This window comes from Mixophyes fleayi, chromosome 7 (genome assembly GCF_038048845.1).
Source record: "Mixophyes fleayi isolate aMixFle1 chromosome 7, aMixFle1.hap1, whole genome shotgun sequence".
Classification (NCBI taxonomy): Eukaryota; Metazoa; Chordata; class Amphibia; order Anura; family Limnodynastidae; genus Mixophyes; species Mixophyes fleayi.
The window spans coordinates 13,946,558-13,964,792 of NC_134408.1; positions in this window are offsets into that span (position 1 = coordinate 13,946,558).

Below are 18,235 nucleotides of genomic sequence, written 5' to 3' on the forward strand. Positions count from 1 at the left end.
TATATACAGGGATGTATATAGGAAGTGCTCTTCCTGTAAACATTTAAATCAGATTTTGAATTTATATAGAGCAATAACATTTCTGCCAGTAATAATTTTAGCCCCCTCCTTATTCTGAAAACTATTCACCTTGTTCCACATTCTGCTGCAAAACATATATTGCTTTTCCGACATTCCCATTTCTACTCTAAAATACACAACAGAGTGGATTTCAAATGATCGTTGTTATAACAGCTTTAATTGTAAACTGTACAGTCTGCAAATAGTTGGTAATGATTTTTTCTGGATAACGTGATAAACCACAAAAAAAAAATCAAACTTTTTATATTATGTTTGCAAATGTTACTTCTATCCTTCTGACATTTCATGTTATGCTTATTTGCAATCAGTCTGTGGACACACATACTGATTCCAAATAAGAAACCCAGATAAAAGATAACTTCAGAATTTTGTTGCTACAGCATTGAAAACAGTCAGTATCTAATATTTTTTTTAAAAAGCCATAAACACATTACTTTTTTTGTAATAATGTTCCTTTAATGGTCAAACTGTTTACTGCAATTATCAGCATGCATTTAAATAGGATTTATGTTGGATTTTTATTTCGGGTAAATACCTGATAAAAAAGAACTAATGTTTGAAAACATATGTGTAAAAGTTATATATAGTAATCTTAGCTTCCAATCAATACTCCAGCAATGTAATTATATTAACATACAGGGCCTGACTCATGTTCAGATGTACGTCCATTTGCCTAATATTCCTTACATATAATAGCTCTGTGCATTTCCAGAAACGGACATTGCACCAATGAGCGCAATTGTATGCAATTCATGTCCGCACGCACTGACACTTATGACTGTATATAACTTGGGAGACGGAAAAGAGGAGGGCTTTTGTATGCCATGTACAGTATGGGAGTTCTAATATAGGAGACAGGTGGTAATATAGATGGGCAGCACTGGGGTCATGAGTTTGATTCTCAACCATATCTTTATCTGTGAGGAGGTTGTATGTTCTCCCCATGTTTGCTTGGTTTTCCTCCCACACTCCAAAAACATACTAGTAGGTAATTGGTTCAATTAAATTTACTTTAGTCTCTCTCTAGGTCTGTGTGTATGCTAGGTAATTTAGACTATAAGCTCCAATGGGGCATGGACTGATGTGAATGAGTTCTCTGTACAGCGCTGCGGAATTAGTGGTGCTATTTAAATAGCTGATGATGATGTGGGTGTTTTCAACTGCATCTTTTGTACACAATAAGGGCTAGATTTACTAAACTGCGGCCTTGGAAAAGTGGAGATGTTGCCTATAGCAACCAATCAGATTCTAGCTTTCATTTATTTAGTGCATTCTACAAGATGACAGCTAGTGTCTGATTGGTTGCTATAGGTAACATCTCCACTTTTCCAAACCCACAGTTTAGTAAATATACCCCTAAAGGTCAGGTGCTGTAATAGCAAATAGGTTCTATACTAGAGATAAAGTACATCAGGTATAATATGTAAAGAGATTCGGTAAAACCTCACCTTAAAAACATTGAGGCTACTTAAAAATGTCTGCTTCAAATAAAAGTCTTTTTAGGGATTATGGGATTTTATGTGAGATATATTCAGAATTTTTCCACTTTAGCTGTTATTGTGACTAAGGGAAAACAGCTGCTCACTGTCAAATGGAATTCTGAATCTTTTCTTAGTTTCAAACTGGCTTTGTGTACTTAGCCACCGCTGGTTACACCAAAGATGGAATTTATACTACAGACAGATGCCTCAGATGTAGGAATAGGGGCAGTTATGTACAATAATAAAAGAAAAGATGAAGAAGAGCTTCCAGTGATTTAAATGAGCAGAAAACTTAGTGATTACGAAAAAAAATATGTCATCGTTGAAAAAAAGGATTATCAACTAAATGTGAAATGCAAATATTCAAGTACTGTTGTTCTAAGTGGGATAAAATTACCTCTACATCTAGTGAGGGTCAGTGTGTGTGCGTGCATTTACTGGATACTTGGTCCCCCACAAGTAGAGGTGGAATTTTTGTTAGCACCAAACTTCTTTGCTGTCAAATTTGTTACTAGTTACCGTGTTACTAAGTGCCACTGTCTACACCAGGAGACAGCATTTTCAATCGTAATGTCACATAATATATATATTATATTTTACATTATATAGATATTATAAGAATTTACTGCACCTCAATACCTTTTTTGTGTTTTTTCCTCTATTAAGTACTCGCAACTATAGATAATAAAATAAAATTTGGCTTTCTTTTTTTTTATTATAGAAAAGGAGGAAAAAATAATGAAGAATCAGACATCTGTGAAATATTTTCACATTCTGGCATTTTCTCTTTATGCAGAAAATAAACCATTCATTTCCAGTTTATTTTTCTTGCTATATTTGGCTGGAGTGATGGTGAATTCTTCAATCATTACAGTAATATGTTTGGAGCCACAGTTACATAAGCCAATGTACATATTTATCTGTAATTTGTCAATTGTAGACATATTATATACAACAGTCACAGTCCCTAAACTGCTGGACATGTTGTTATCTGGAAATAATATTGTATCTTATGCACAATGCTACAGCCAGTTGAACTTTTTTATTGTAGTGGCCTCTGCAGAGGAGATTCTTTTATTCATTATGGCGTATGACCGATATGTTGCTATATGTTTACCTTTATACTATCACCGTATCATGAGCAGAAAAAACTGTACCTTGGTATCTATTGGAATATGGGTGGCTGCATGTTTACATTCTTTATTTCTTACAGTCTCAGTTTTATATTTGTCCTCCTGTCATTCTAATACAATTCACCAGTTCTTCTGTGATGCTAAATCTCTAACTAGGATCGCCTGCACAAGCTCAGGGATGTTTTATATCATACTTGCTATAGGCATATTGGTATTTGCACTTTGTCCATTTTTATGCACTTTGATGTCTTATATAAACATTTTCTTCATCATCTTGCATATTAAATCCAGTGATGGAAAAAGAAAAGCCTTCTCCACTTGCTCATCCCACCTCTCCGTTATCACTATGTACTATGGGACAGCGATATCAGTGTATATGTTACCATCGTACTCTGATAATCTGGAATTAGTCTTAACTGTGTTCTATACAACAGTTACGCCCATGTTAAATCCTATCATATACAGTTTACAGAACTCTGATATAAAAATGGCTCTGCAGAACTTAATGGTAAAAAACATTATTCATTTTAAACACCTGATTCACCACCTTGTAACAACAAATCATAGACCCCAAGTGGTGTTCTAATTGAACAACTGCATTGTGCTATAATAAAAAATCTCAGAGACAAACTATATTGCATCATCATTATATTACCAATTTATTATAAAGGTACCAAAACAAAAGTAGACATATGTAAACTACACCATAGAATGGCCATTCATTTGCAGAATTGGTTTTCCACTATGTAAAGATGCAACTTTCAGCAAAATTGGTGCACAACTTGTGTCCGCTTTTAGAGTTGTACATATCTTGCTTTTTCGGACCCTTGTTTTTGCAGAAGTGTATTAGGGGTGAAGAACAGTAACAGCATGCAGATGCAAGTTAAGCACATCCCTTTAAAATGCTTCTTAGTTTATGTTACACAAATCTTAAAACATGTAAGATACAATACATTTATCTTGTAGGTAACAAAGGAGAAGAGTTTGGAATTGATGATGATGATGATTGTAGCATATTTGCTTCATCTTTGTACTAGTTTTTAAGTTGCATGTATCTTGAAATGCAACTAAAAAATGTGCAGATGTTTCTTTGCCCGTAGTCTAATGGGTTATCTTTACGTTCAACTATAAATCAGGCTATGTACAATTTGCTAAATTGATGAATGTAAAGATTATTTTGATAACCTTTCTTTTTTAATCATTGTTTAGAGCCCTTTACAGAGAATATTTAATCATTCATTACAGGTCTCTACCGCATTGCAATCATATGATCACATTTCTTATCAGAAAAACGTACACACTAGGGTTAAATTTGTCAGAAGCCAATTAATCTACCAGTATGTCTTTGGACTGTTAGAGGAAAGCAGCACCCAGAGGAAACCCATGCAAACATAAGGAGAACATACTAACTTCACACACACAGGGCCCTGGTCGGAATGACCCCAGTGAGATGGATGCTAATCACTGTACCACCATGCTGCCCAAATATTTTACATTATTAGAGATGTGCCAATAAGCTGGACAAGCTACAATATTTCTCAGAATAAATTGTGACATTACTGCATATCCCTTTTAAGCATGTATTCAATCTTTTGCTATACAGTACAAGCTATTAAAAAAGAAGCTACAGTGGCTGAATGGAGTAAATCGTTCATAATTTTTAGTCAACTTGTCTCAGTGCGTAGAATCCTATCTGTATATTCATCATTATGTGAATGTATTTGTCAATCATGTTTAAACAGTGTTCTGTAGAGAAAGTGTTTGTCCAGCTAGATTTCTCCACTGTTAGAGCCATTGTTCGTTCTCTCTGCTGTGATTAAAATAACTGGAAGTCGAGGAGGATTTTTATGATCTCAATTTTCTAGATGTTTTGTTTATAAGTCACCACCTGCTCAGGAATTTGTGAAATAAAAAGTTTGAAAAAAAAAATTCTAATGATGTTAGGATTAATTATCTTTTTGGAGATCTCCAATAGTTCCTGTAAAGTGTAAATGCTGGATAGTTGGATATCTTCTTTACTTATTTTTGTTCATTATGACCTCTAATTTCAGGATATGAGTCTTAATATATAGCCAATAATCATACAACAGATATCAATCACTTGTGAGAGTTAGATGCATTTTTATAAAGTGGGAAAAAGTCTCATGGCCGGGAGAAATGGATGTTTTTTACGTCAAAGGGCTGGGCTTTCAGTTCCACTATGCAAGCCAGCTATACAGCTGTTGCATGCGCGTACCAGCAGAGCAAACTTTGAAATGCATGGCCGCTGGCCGCCTAAGTCCCCCAAAAGTTAAAAGGATTTTCGATAGAGTGAAATTAATTTTAGATGCATTTTAACACTATATACTGTAGTATAATATAAAACATATTAAATTATGCAAGGCTATCCCTCTTGTGTCCCCCACCTTTCCTGTGTCAAATTACCTTTCCTCTGTGTCCCTACACCTCTCTCATGTCCTCTTTGTGTGCTACATTTTCCCTCACATCTCCATATTATAATAACATTTTCCAAAATATCTCCCTTATATCTTCCATGTTACCCTTTATCTTTCTCTTATCTGTTTCCTTCTGTCTTCCTATGTGTCCCTATCTTCATTGCTGGTATCCCCCTCTCTCCCTCCCTACCTGCTCTCCCCTGTGCCTCACATCCTGCGTCTCTCACTCCTCCCCTACTCCTTGATCCTCTCTATGTATCACTGTTCCTGCTCCTATTATTCCCTTTCACTAATGAATTCTTACTTTTGCCCTCCATCGTCACACTACGCCTTCCTTCATCATACTGTGCCATCCTTCATCACACTGCACCCTCCTTCACTTCACTGTGCCGTGCCTTCATCACACTATGCCCCCTCATTCATCACATCGTGCCCTCCTTCATCACTGTGCCCAGCTTATCATCACACTGTGCCCAACTTATCATCACATCGCTCCCCCTCATAATCACACTGTGCCTCCTCCATCGACACACTTTTCCCCCTTCATCACACCTTTGCCCCTTCATCAATGTGCCCTCTCCTTCATCACACTGTGCCTGCCCATTCATTACACAGCTGACCCCTTCATTACACTGCTGTTCCCTTTATCACACTTCTCCCCTCCATTCTTTACCTTCTTTTCTTCTGTTTTCTACTCTTCCTCCTCTTCCTTTTTGGGTCTTATGGCTCCTCTCTGCATCGCTCTTCACTGACAGTGTAGGGGCGTGACAACATCACGCCAGACAGTTGGTGACATGAAGGCAGGAAGGAGCGGCACCAAGCACTGGGACAGTGGACAAGTGGAGAAGACAGGCAGAGTGGAGTCCCTCTCAGGCTTGGTGCCCCCACCCCACACACCTAGCTTACACTGCGTTGAGCCGAATTGGCTGCTTGTGAAGAATTGCTGGTATGACATATTGACACTTACTGCACCACTTCGTGCACTGCTCCTATCTAATACTAGCTATTTTTATGACTCTGCATTATATGTCTCTGTTCATTTTTGGATAGAATTAGTGCTACATGTATCTCTTTACAACAGCCTTAAAATTAGTATCTTTCAGTCACTTGAGTTATTTCAACCAGAATTAAATATTGCTTATTGTAATAATATGAAGTGTTTCTCAAGCTCCTATTAAATTCAGGTTTCTAATTCATCTAGTTTAGGAGGACTTATGTATTGTTATTACTTATTCTGCCTTTCTATTCATGACAGTAGTATAATGCATTGTATGGGGTGCTCTATACTTTATTCATTATTATTATTATACTTTCAGGCTCTTTCCTTCAATGAGTATCTAGTCTACCTCCTTTCTGTATAGTATTATTATAATTTCCGATAATTTAGAGTTTACCATGCAATTACATATCAATCACTTATGTTTATTCATCCCTCCACTTGGCTATTTCACTCACGCTCCTGCTATTTCCTCATTTATATCGCTCTCACAATATTTTATTTTGCCTATGTGCTGTCCTAGTTTCTATAATATCGGGTTAAGGTTCGCTCAGCTTCCCAATACATATAATCATCATTCAATCTATAAAGTGGCATTATTATAGCTAGGGGCCTGTCTAGTTTTGGTACAAGCACTCAACTGGTGTCACAACGCGCATTTTGTTTTATGCTTTTTCAAGGGTAGAAGTCTATGTTTTTTTAAATTAAATTATGATTTTCGATTCATGCTTATTATTGATTGTTAGCCAAGGTAGACACTCAGAAGCTCCACATTCTAATTGGTTTTACCATAGTGGTCATATCTATTGTAAGAAGTCTATTGGGCAAGTTAGATGTTGTGATTTGTTATTTTTTTTTTTACTTTTTTTATACACTGGACTGGGATTTCAGAGAGCCCTGTCCATTATACTGGCACCACTCTAGTGACAAAGTTGCTAACGCCAGGGATCACAATCTTGCATCATGGATAGAAGCGCCCTATGACTTTTCTGAGTAGCGGTTTACCATCTTGGGGGGGAACGCATGTCATTTCATGCCCTCTTGAACAAACAGCACTCCTGCGTTAACCAGCCAGGATTGGTTTTTTTTATGACATTGGACCCACTTTACTTATGACTGAATCAAAAAAATAATAGTGTTTAAAAAAAAAAAAATCAGATAGATTTTTATACAGCTCCTTTAAAAAAACAACAAAACAGACAAGAAAACAAAACATAAAATAACTACTAATACCCCATTAAACCCTCAAAACCCAACAAACAAAAACAAAAAATATTAGACATGTTATGTTTCTTTATGTCAGGGGACCCACTTTTCATGACTGGTTCAAAATCAGATATATTTTTATACAGCTCTTTAAAAAAAATAACAAACTAGACAAGAACACAAAACATAAAATAGCTACTACTACCCCATTAACCAGTCAAGAAACAACAAACAAAGACAAAAAATAACTTGGGATCAGGTATGGACCATAAATACAACCAGATATGTGTAGTATGACAGAAAACAGATGGCATAGATGTTCTCACCCTGAAATCAACAGATGAGGCACATATTGCACAATATATTAAATGACCAAAGTGGAACACATAGAAGATGGCATTTTTAATTATTTTGCACAAAATCCAAATACTGGGTTCAGAATTTGACCTTAAGCTTGACCTGTCTCCACCATTTTGTAAAAGTGTCCGGACAAGATTGTGATTAGTACAGACTGTTGGCCCAGGCTTGAAAGCATAATTCTGCTGCAACTTTTGGTATTAATAAAATATATAACTAATAATTAAAAGACATTGCATGGAACACTAGCAGGTGAGTGATGTTGTCAGGGCCGTAACAGGAATAGGAGGTTGTGAGCATTTGAGTTGGTTGCAATATATTTCTAGAAATATATTAACTAGAAAATCAACACCCCCCCCAACTTGATGGGTGAGGTTGCTGCATGAGACCTTAACCAGGAAAGTATCAGGGGGGGGGGTTCCTATCACTTTGTCTACTTGCCTCCTTGCAGCACAGGTGAAGTTTTTGGTCATTCAGGGTAGCCACCAGAAGAATACTTAATGTATCTTAAAGTTCACAGAGGTCTAACATAGCGAGTAAAATATATAGTAATCCATCACATTGGTTGAAAAGATAATAGAGGTAAATCCATCTGTAGGTGACCTCAGAGGCTCAAAGTGCTTCAATCATGGTAATGAAGAGTTCTTTGTTTGGCTGTCATGTACCATATTACCTATTTGTTGCACGCATTTTTTTTTTTCCCGTACTCACATTTGAAGTAATGATTTTGGCATATAATGTCTCAGAGACCTATGCATCCTATCAATCTCAAATTATTCAAATAAGCTGATTAAGAAGGGTATTAAAGATTCCCTGAGAAGATGTCAGCAGGTCACCTTGTCATTTGGTGTCTGGGAATCTCCATAACTGGAGATCTACGGGAAAAGCACTACTAAGTGCAATCTTCAATATCTCTGGCTTTGTTGCTTTCATAAATTATCCAGTTACTTAAACTTGCCATAGTCATTCGGAAACAGCTGTTTCCTCATGATTTGCAGCAAAAATATGCTTAATAAATAGGTCCCTAAGGCATTGGAGCAGGAGGTAATAAATGAAAAGGTAAAGGCAGAGTTCTATAGCTGATTTCCTCTATAATAATATGCTTGTTAGTAACTGTCCATTGTAATTAATCTTTTAATAAGTCTACTCAAATAATGTACACTTTCTCACACTGTATAGCAAGTACATGTTAATGACAGGAGGATTCTAACCTGTTTAATCGCTCCCGTATGCTATGAGTATTACAAAACTATAATGCAATGAGAAACAAGTGAAACTTTCAAAATTGAGCAACAAAATATTAGCTTTTTCCCTGATTTGGCCTCAAACTTTAATCCACTTTGTCATCAGAATTTGTCCTTAATTGTTTCTAGGTGTACTCCAAAAACACCACACAGCAGAATAAATTCAGAGTACTAATGGATCTTTTTTTTCAATAATGATTTTTATAGGTGCTTAAAAAATGAAAGGGTATATACAAAAAAGAAGGAGGGGGCTGTACATATCAATACAATAAAAAAGTAGAGGTCTAAACAACATAACAAATTGCGACTAATTCAAGTTGCAGCATCAGGAGCCATCCCTAGAGGTTACTGCGACAGAGTTAGAGGGGGACTCACAGAATCTGGATGGACCTGCTTTGTGGAGACATATTGATTCCAGTCTAACCATTTGATGTGGGGAGAGGAGGCAGAAGATGTGTATGGCACTCCCATTGTTTCCATATCACAGCTTAACTGAACCTTAGAAATTATCTTGGCTATGGACGGTAATGTAGTAGATTTCCACGCTTGGACTATCACTCAACGAGTAGCTATGAAAATGTGTCCTATGACTTATCGTTCTCCTAGTAAAACTTGTGTAGGAAAAAAGTGTAAAAGTGCCACTTCCAGAGTATTAGGGATCGGAGTTTGAGTGACCATTGATATTAAGGTATATACCTCCGCCCAGAGAACACAGACCACAGGGCAACTCCAGAAGATGTGGAAAATGTCTCCTATCTCCCCACACTCACGCCAACAAGCCCTGGTCTTGGCCGGCCATATCTTATGCAGTCTATCTGGATCATATAAAGTCTATGGAGAAGCATGTAGAGCATCTGCGTGTGGTTCAAACACTTCGACATCCGATGGGCATTTTGATAAATAATGCCACATTGATTTGGATCAAATACCCGGTCTAGATCCCTCTTCCACACTAGTTGGGAGGGGGCCTTCACCAGCTGAATACTTATAGTAAGGTAAGTGTACCAGAAGGGGGTGGCCGCCTTGCTAATTCAAGATGACTGTCTGGTAAAGAGGAGGGCTGGAGGGTGTTTCAAGGGGAGGCAATAAAGATGAAGTATGAGAAGGGCAATAAAGATGAGTCCGAATACAGCATTTTAATATTGGCTATACCCCTTGAGCACCACAAAGACAGGCTTAGGTTAGGTATGCGTTTAGCTACAGCGAGAAGGGAGAGATTAGAAGTAGGTAGGGTGACCACATTAGATGTCTTTATAAATTTGTCCCAAATTATAAGAGCATCGCTCGTGAGATGTGGTAAGACAGCTTAAGGGGGCCTCCAGGATTTGGGGATCCAGAGAAGGTCAGCCAATGGGAATGTGTAGTTAAAGCCTCTCTCCAGGTCCACTCTAGGTTTATGGTAACCTGGAACAGACCAGTCTCAAAGCTGTGCTAAAATGGCTGCTTCCTGGTATTTAACTAAATCCAGTAAGGCAAGACCCCTGTCTTTTTTGAACGGGTCATAGTCGTATGGGCGAGTTTAGGTGGCTTGCCATTCCATACATAAGAAGTAAGTATACCGCATAATCTCTCCATAGAATTTGTGCAACGTAAAAGGGAAAGTCCTAAATAGTTACATCATTTTGGGTAAGAGAGTCATTTCAAACGCGGCTATCCTACCTATCCAGGAGACCTCATTACAATGCCACGATTTCTGTAAAGTATCTAATTGCATCAATAAGGGGGTATAATTAGCCTCTAGCAAGGAGTCAAGATGGAGAGTGATTATAATTCCAAGGTAAGTCATGGAGAGGGACTTCCAAGAGTATGGAAAGGCCACCTTCAGAAGCACAAGGAGAGGGTGCACTATATTAATAGTGAGAGCATCTGTTTTGGATGTGTTCAGTTTGTAGTAAGAAGCCCCACCAAATTTCTGTAGCAAATCATGTAAGGATGGTAGTGAGGTTTCCAGGCTAGTCACGTATATCAAAATATCATCGACAAAACACATAGTTTGTGGGTGGTTGCTGCTAAAGCGATGCCTGGGAGTGGAGGGTGTTGCCTAATTTGCTCGGCCAAGGGTTTAATAGCTAAAAGAAAAATGAGAGGTGAAAAGGGACATTTTTGTCAGGTACCTTTGGACAGTGTAAATTTATCTAAAGTGTATCCGTTGGTATAGACCAATGCTGAAGTGTCCCTATACAGAGCTTATATGGATTTGAGAATCTCCCACTGAAACCAAACCGGGCAAGGACCCCACTCATATAACACCAATGTAACCCGTCAAAGGCCTTTTCTGCATCTATTGACAAAATTAACAATTTGTGTTGGGATTTATTAGCTTGCTCGATAATGTTGATTGTTCTACATGTGTTATCAGAGGATTGTCTACCAAGGACAAAACCAACCTGGTCTTGGTGGAACAAGTACAGAATGAGGGGGTTAAGTCTGCTAGTGATCAATTTAGCGTAAATTTTTATGTCTGAATTAAAAAGGGCAATTTGTCTATAATTCTGGCAATGGGTCGGATCCTTCCCCGTCTTAGGAATCGTCACAATATAGGACTCTAGCATTTCAGAAGGACAACTCCCTTGATGGGTACCCGCATTAAATAACTGTTCTAAAAGTGGAGTGAGCTCAGTTTGAATGTAGAATAGAAGTTATTAATAAATCCATCAGGACCCGAGGCCCTATCCTTAGGTAAAGATTTAGTAACGTGCATAATCTCAGCCTGTGTCCAAGGGGCTTTCAGAGAAATGTTTGAGTCAGTGTCCAGAGATGGTAATTTTAGCTCATTTAGAAAATCCTCAATCAGGGCAGGGGTCGGTTGAGGAATGGAATTGCACTTATGGAGATTGCACAATTTGGAATAATAGACTGCAAATTAATTGGCTATGTCTCGCGGGTTAGACCTTCTGACTCCTGACTCGTCTGCCAAATATTTAATGCAAGTTTGGGCCCTCTGACCTCTAAACTTTCTAGCAAGCAGTCTCTCCCGTTTTATTTCCTTATACATAATATTTCTGGCAAATTCTACTTAACGCTTGTTGGGTACGAGAAAGTAACTATTTTTGTAATTGATCTCTAATTTGGGTTATATGAGACTTAAGATCTCCTGTGGGGTGAGTTTTATTTAGGAACTCGAGGAAGGCAATTCTGCCTCCAACTTCACCTGGTGACTAAGAGACACACGCTTGAGTCTAGCTCCAGTCTGAATGGCAGAGCCACGCATCATAGCTTTAAACGTGCACCAGAGGTTAAATATGGAGGTGTCTCCTGGAGAGATGGGGGCAGTATACATCTTGAATGTCTCCTTAGGAGCAACCCTTGCTTCCAACAGTGTTAAAAGGTAAGGTAAAACTAACCACAAAAGGAGGAGCGCAAAGCACCAGGTACTTAAAAGTTGACAATTTATTAAATGACAACAATATAAAACAGAATAAGCAAAAATATTCAAAAGCTTATAACATTTGTAACATTTGTATTGGACAATTGCATAATAAACAGACCTGATCTATTGCATAATCAGGATACTTGGCCACTATTGAATAATATCTAATACCATAAGATAAAACTGGCAATGCCGTTCAGGGGATCCAACCCGCGGGTTTTCAGGATAAAAAAGATTTTGATGATCTTGGAGCTAAAACAAAGGACAAAAAAAGCCACTTGTATCAATATTCCAAAATTGGGAATCACCGTTTGGATGTTATCTTTTCCCCACATAAGTCCAGCAGGTTAAAGGTAATTAGCCGGACAAAGAGGTGGCTTGGTACGATATGCAATTAGAGCATCCCCCATAGGGTGCAATCGAACATCCGAAAATCAAGTTAGTGTTGTGATTTTAGATGTTACCGGTGATAGTATTTCCAAATCTAGTATCGATAATCACATTGCTCGTGATCTATAACAGTGCCCAATGGAACTAGATTTCGTAGGCACTAGGAAAATACATGCATATATACTAAGCTTCACTTTGTGAATTCATGGATATCGGATCCCGATGTAAAGTAATTCAAAAAGGCTCCAGCAGATATGATTGACAGTCAGCGGGAAGATACCCAGCATAGATCCCAAATCCACTTTTAGTGGTAGGCTGGCCAGCACCTGATAAGGGTTTTGAGATATATCAATCCTTCCTAACGCGTTTCCCGGCGTCCTGCCGCTTCATCAGAGGTAAATTTAGTGATTAGAACCAGCAGCGCTGGTTTAAAATACTGCGAAATGGTCACATGGAATAAATCACATGGTCAGCAACTGACCTTACGAAGATTTCCGGCTCATTAACAGTCAGTATCGGAGATGTCCGGACTTTGTGTTTAGGAATCACGTGATCGTCTGTAAGACTCCGAAAACAGCCGACACGCTGTCATTCATCACGGAAAGTCACGATCTCCTGTAGACCGGAACCTTATTCGGAAAAAAGCCTGATTCAACAGAATGCTTATACAATACGTAAAATAAATGCTTATAATAACATAAACTGATAATATAGATAAAAATAGATAAAAATATATATATAAATTCGGATGACAGATCTTCACAAAAATATATACACAGCCTCTAAAGGCTAGAAAAAATGCATTTCCACACATGAATCAATATATATATTAAAGACATGCGTGAAAATACATAAACCCCTAACATGATCCACAGCTAAAACCAAAAAAGAGAGACTAAACATAGAATATGGGCTAGTGAGTAATCTAGATGTTCAGCATAATGGAACTGGCTCAGGTTAACATAGGAAGGAACCCAACTATGGACGTAGACTGCCCCTAATGGCACCTGAGTACATGGGACCCTAAGCACAAAGGATATGGGCTATTGAGTAATCTAAATGTTCAGCACAGTGAACTGCCTCAGGTAAGTGTTGAAAGGAACCCAACTATGGACGTTGACTGCCCATACTGACATCAAGTATATGGGACCCTAAGCACAAAGAATAATAAGACACCTACATATAGAATAGGGTAAATTAAATAAACAGATAAAAGGACAAAGATTAACCTATATTGTTAAGTTCAATACTATCATTAAGTCCAAAAGGCAACAGTGTTTTTAATCTGAAGATCCAAAAAGCTTCTCGTTTACAAAGGATGTTAAAACGACCCCCCCCCCCCCGACAGTTGAATCAATGTGTTCGATTGCTCGAACTTTAAGACCCTCTAATTTACCTTTTTGACATTCATTAATATGTAATGATAGACTATGTGATCTTATACCCTTTATAATATTGTGGCGGTGTTCAAGAAAACGCACATTAAGCGTGCGAATAGTACGCCCAACGTACTGAATCCCACATTTGCAATTTATGACATATATCACATAAGTAGAACAACAATCTAAGACTTTCTCAATAGCAAAGCTTTCCCTCGTTGAGAAATAGATGAAATTGGTACATTTATAGTCAACAAATGAACAAGTGATGCATCTATTTTTACTGCATTTATAAAAACCATTAGGTCTGGAAGCTAGCCAGCAACCTAGGGACGAATTGGATACAGATGGTATAACTTCTAGATTATTTTTAAAGAAACTAGGAGATAGTTTATTATTAAGACTCTTTGATTTTCTAAAAATTGTGTTTCTACCCTTATTGATGAGTTGACCAACACAGTCATCCAATTCGAGTAAAGCAGAATTCTTAGTAATAATCTGTCTTATTTCACTCGCATAGCTATTGTATTTAGTGATGAAAACCACAGATCCGTCCTGATCGATTTTACTGGGACGTGTAGTAAGAAGCTGATCCCTATCTACATCTAAAGCCTCAGTATAGGCTTTTCGTACCAATTCTTCTGGATAGCCCTGTTCTACAAAGGCTTCGGATAATTTATCAGATTGTTTGTTGAAATCCTTAATATCTGTGCAGTTTCTTCTCATGCGAAGAAATTGGCTTTTGGGTATATCATTCTTCCAAGAATTTAGATGGCTACTTCTATAATGTACATATCTATGAGAATCAACTTGTTTAGAATAATTCTCCGTAATAATGGAGGAATCTACTATACGTAGAGTGATATCCAAATAATTAATTTCCATTGGATGATGATTGCTAGTAAACCTTAAACCAAAATTATTAGTGTTTAAATGTGATAAAAAAGAAGATATGGAGGAAGAATCCCCATCCCAGATGAAGAAAAGGTCATCTATGTATCGACCGAAGAGGACCAGGCTCGCCCCAAGATCCGCACCCCATATGTATTGCTCCTCGAACAAACCCATATAGAGGTTCGCAAAACTCGGAGCGAACCTGGTCCCCATCGCCGTGCCTTTGACTTGCAAGTAAAATTGGTGATCAAATAGAAAATAATTCTGGTGTAGAATAAAATGGATAGCATCAAGCAAAAAGTCACATAAAGGTTGATCCATTGTGGCCTGTTGTAATAGATAATGTTTAACTGCTGCTATACCCTTAAGGTGCGGGATGTTGGAATACAGCGCCTCAACATCACATGTTAGGAATTGATATGAAGGTTTCCAAGTAATATTTTTGATTAGATTCAAAAAACTTATAGTGTCTTTGATATGTGACTTTAGCTTAATAACTAATGGTTGTAAATGTGAATCAACAAAAAAAGACAAATTACTAGATAAAGACCCGACACCTGAAATAATAGGACAGCCTGGGGGTGATATGAGTGACTTATGGATCTTCGGTAAATGATAATACGTAGGAATGATTGGGTATTGAGTGAATAGAAAAGCATAAGATTCCTTAGAGATTACACCATTTGTCAATGCATCATCCAACAAATGTTTAAGGTTTCTCTGGAACATTAAAGTAGGATCCTTATCCAATTTAATATAAAAATGGCTATTATTTAACTGTCTCATAGCCTCATTATGGTAATCCACCACATTCTGTATAACCAAACCTTGTCGGCTGATTTAACAATGATTCCAGAATCGCTCATGAGTTCCTTTAGGGCTTTCCTTTCCCTGGGAGTTAGATTATCCCTTAGAGGTTTCTTATCAGCCTTGGCACACAAGATTCTGAATTCATCCATGGTATTTTGATAAAAACTCTCGATCAAAGGTCCTTTAAACTGAAGGCAATGAGGCTATGAGACAGTTCAATAATAGCTAATAAAAATGGAGAAAACCAAAAAAAACTGTTTGTGGCACTTGAGAGTCTATGGAGCCACAAGGGTCCCTCTGGATTATTAGCTTAAATAGCACACAAAATATCCTATTATATTAAACAGTCTCACCACTTAGGATTAAATTTGCCATCCGGTTGTTCAGAAAGTTTCCTCACAAGTTTGTTTAGCAGCAACCAGTAGCATCTGTGTTCAAAGGTTCAACAGAAGATGTTGTCTGTATGTAGATTAAAGGCCAATTTCAAATATACATAAACATCTGCAAAGCATTTCCCTGTTGGTCTTGACAGTTTCATCAGAAGGAAAGCAAATGTCTGTGTCTGGGGCAGCACAGTGGCCAAGTGGTTAGCACTTCTGCCCGCAGCACTGGGGTCATGAGTCCGATTTCCGACCATGGCCTTATCTGTGTGGAGTTTATATGTTCTCCCCGTGTTTGCCTGGGTTTCCTCTGGGTGCTCCAGTTTCCTCCCACACTCCAAAAACATACCCGTAGGTTTATTGGCTGCTATCAAAATTGACCCTAGTCTATCTCTTTCTCTCTGTCTGTCTCCATCTCTGTCTGTCTGTTTGTAAGTGTGTGTCTATATTAGGGAATTTAGACTGTAAGCTCCAATGGGGCAGGGACTGATGTGAGTGAGTTCTCTATACAGCACTGCGGAATTAGTGGCACTATATAAATAAATGATGATGATGTGTCCACTTCAGTACAAAAATGTAAAGTGCTGATGTCCTATCACTGCACATTTTTAATTAAGTTACACCTGCATGCAAGTTCACAGAGTGGATAAAGAGGTTTTTCCATTAATTCCATAGTATATCCAAATTGTAACCATGATACAGACATTTCCCTTGTTGTAATATCCGATGACACAGAACTGAACTCAGAGCAGGTATTCATTTACATATATAGAGAAAAATAAATACAACTATGAAGTTTACAATGTCACCATAAGTTAATCACCAAGTATAAACTTGAAATACGTATGGTTTAAAGAATGGATCTCAATTCAAAGATGTAGGGATACCATTATTAACAAACAACCATTAAGTATGACATAAGAACATATTAAGAACATAAGAACAGGATTCTAAAACATTATAATGTGATTAAGATAGTTGGTGAATATTGCTATTGAAACAAATTGTCAAAGACACTGAAAATTTATACATCACACATATGAACTTTAATCACTTTTTGATATTTGTTCATGTATTACTTTATTTTATTTTATATTTTGTTGGCAAATTTTAGAATAGGAGATTAACAATGGAACCAATATATTTTTGTTAAATTTAATTAATTGACAATAAAAGTTACATTTTAAAAATTATCTGGGAGTATATCAGATAAGTTACAACTTTCTGGAATTTTCCTGAGGAAACATACTGTCAGGCATTAAATCATGTGCGCCAATGCAAAAATAGTTGGTGTAGCTACCATTTTTCTATCCAACAAATGACCAATATTCTCTTATTCAGTACCAAATAACAGTCACTCTCCTACTCAGTGTCATGCCTGAGGATCTGTCTGTACCCAGACTGAGTTGTGTCTCTGGAGCAGTACTGGTGACTACGTGGACTAAGCTGTGCGGCCTCTGCATGTAGTGAATGGACTGGTGCAGATGGTGGTTACACTAGCAGAAGAGAGAAAACCGGAACTGGACTACTGGATCGGACTGGAACCGGAATGCTGAATCGGAGTGGAACTGGAATGCTGTAACCGGAATGCTGAAAAAAGATTGCTGTTACAAGACTGGAACCGGAATACTGTACCCGGAAGGCTGAAAGGGGATCACTGAAACAGGACTGGAACCGGAATTCTGGAACCGGAATTCTGGAACCGGAATGCAGTAACTGGAATGGAACCAGAATGGATTGAATCAGAGTGCTGGAATCAGACTGGAGCCAGAATGCAGACTGCACTGTCAGAGCTGGATTAATAGCAAAACTGTAGCAAGATAGATAGCAAGACTGCAAACTGCTGGGAACCAATTTGGCGTCTGAAATACAATGCTGCACTTGCAACAGGCAAGGGCACCAGGAAGTCCTTTTATAGTGGTTGTTGATTCCTGATTGTAAACTGCAGTCAGTTGGGCACAAGCAGCACTTGAGATGGATCAGGTGACTATATCCAAGATGGCAGTTCCTATGAACTGGTTTTGGAGGGAATCTGAAATGGAGGCTGTTATCATTTGATTGGCTGAGAGGAATCAAGT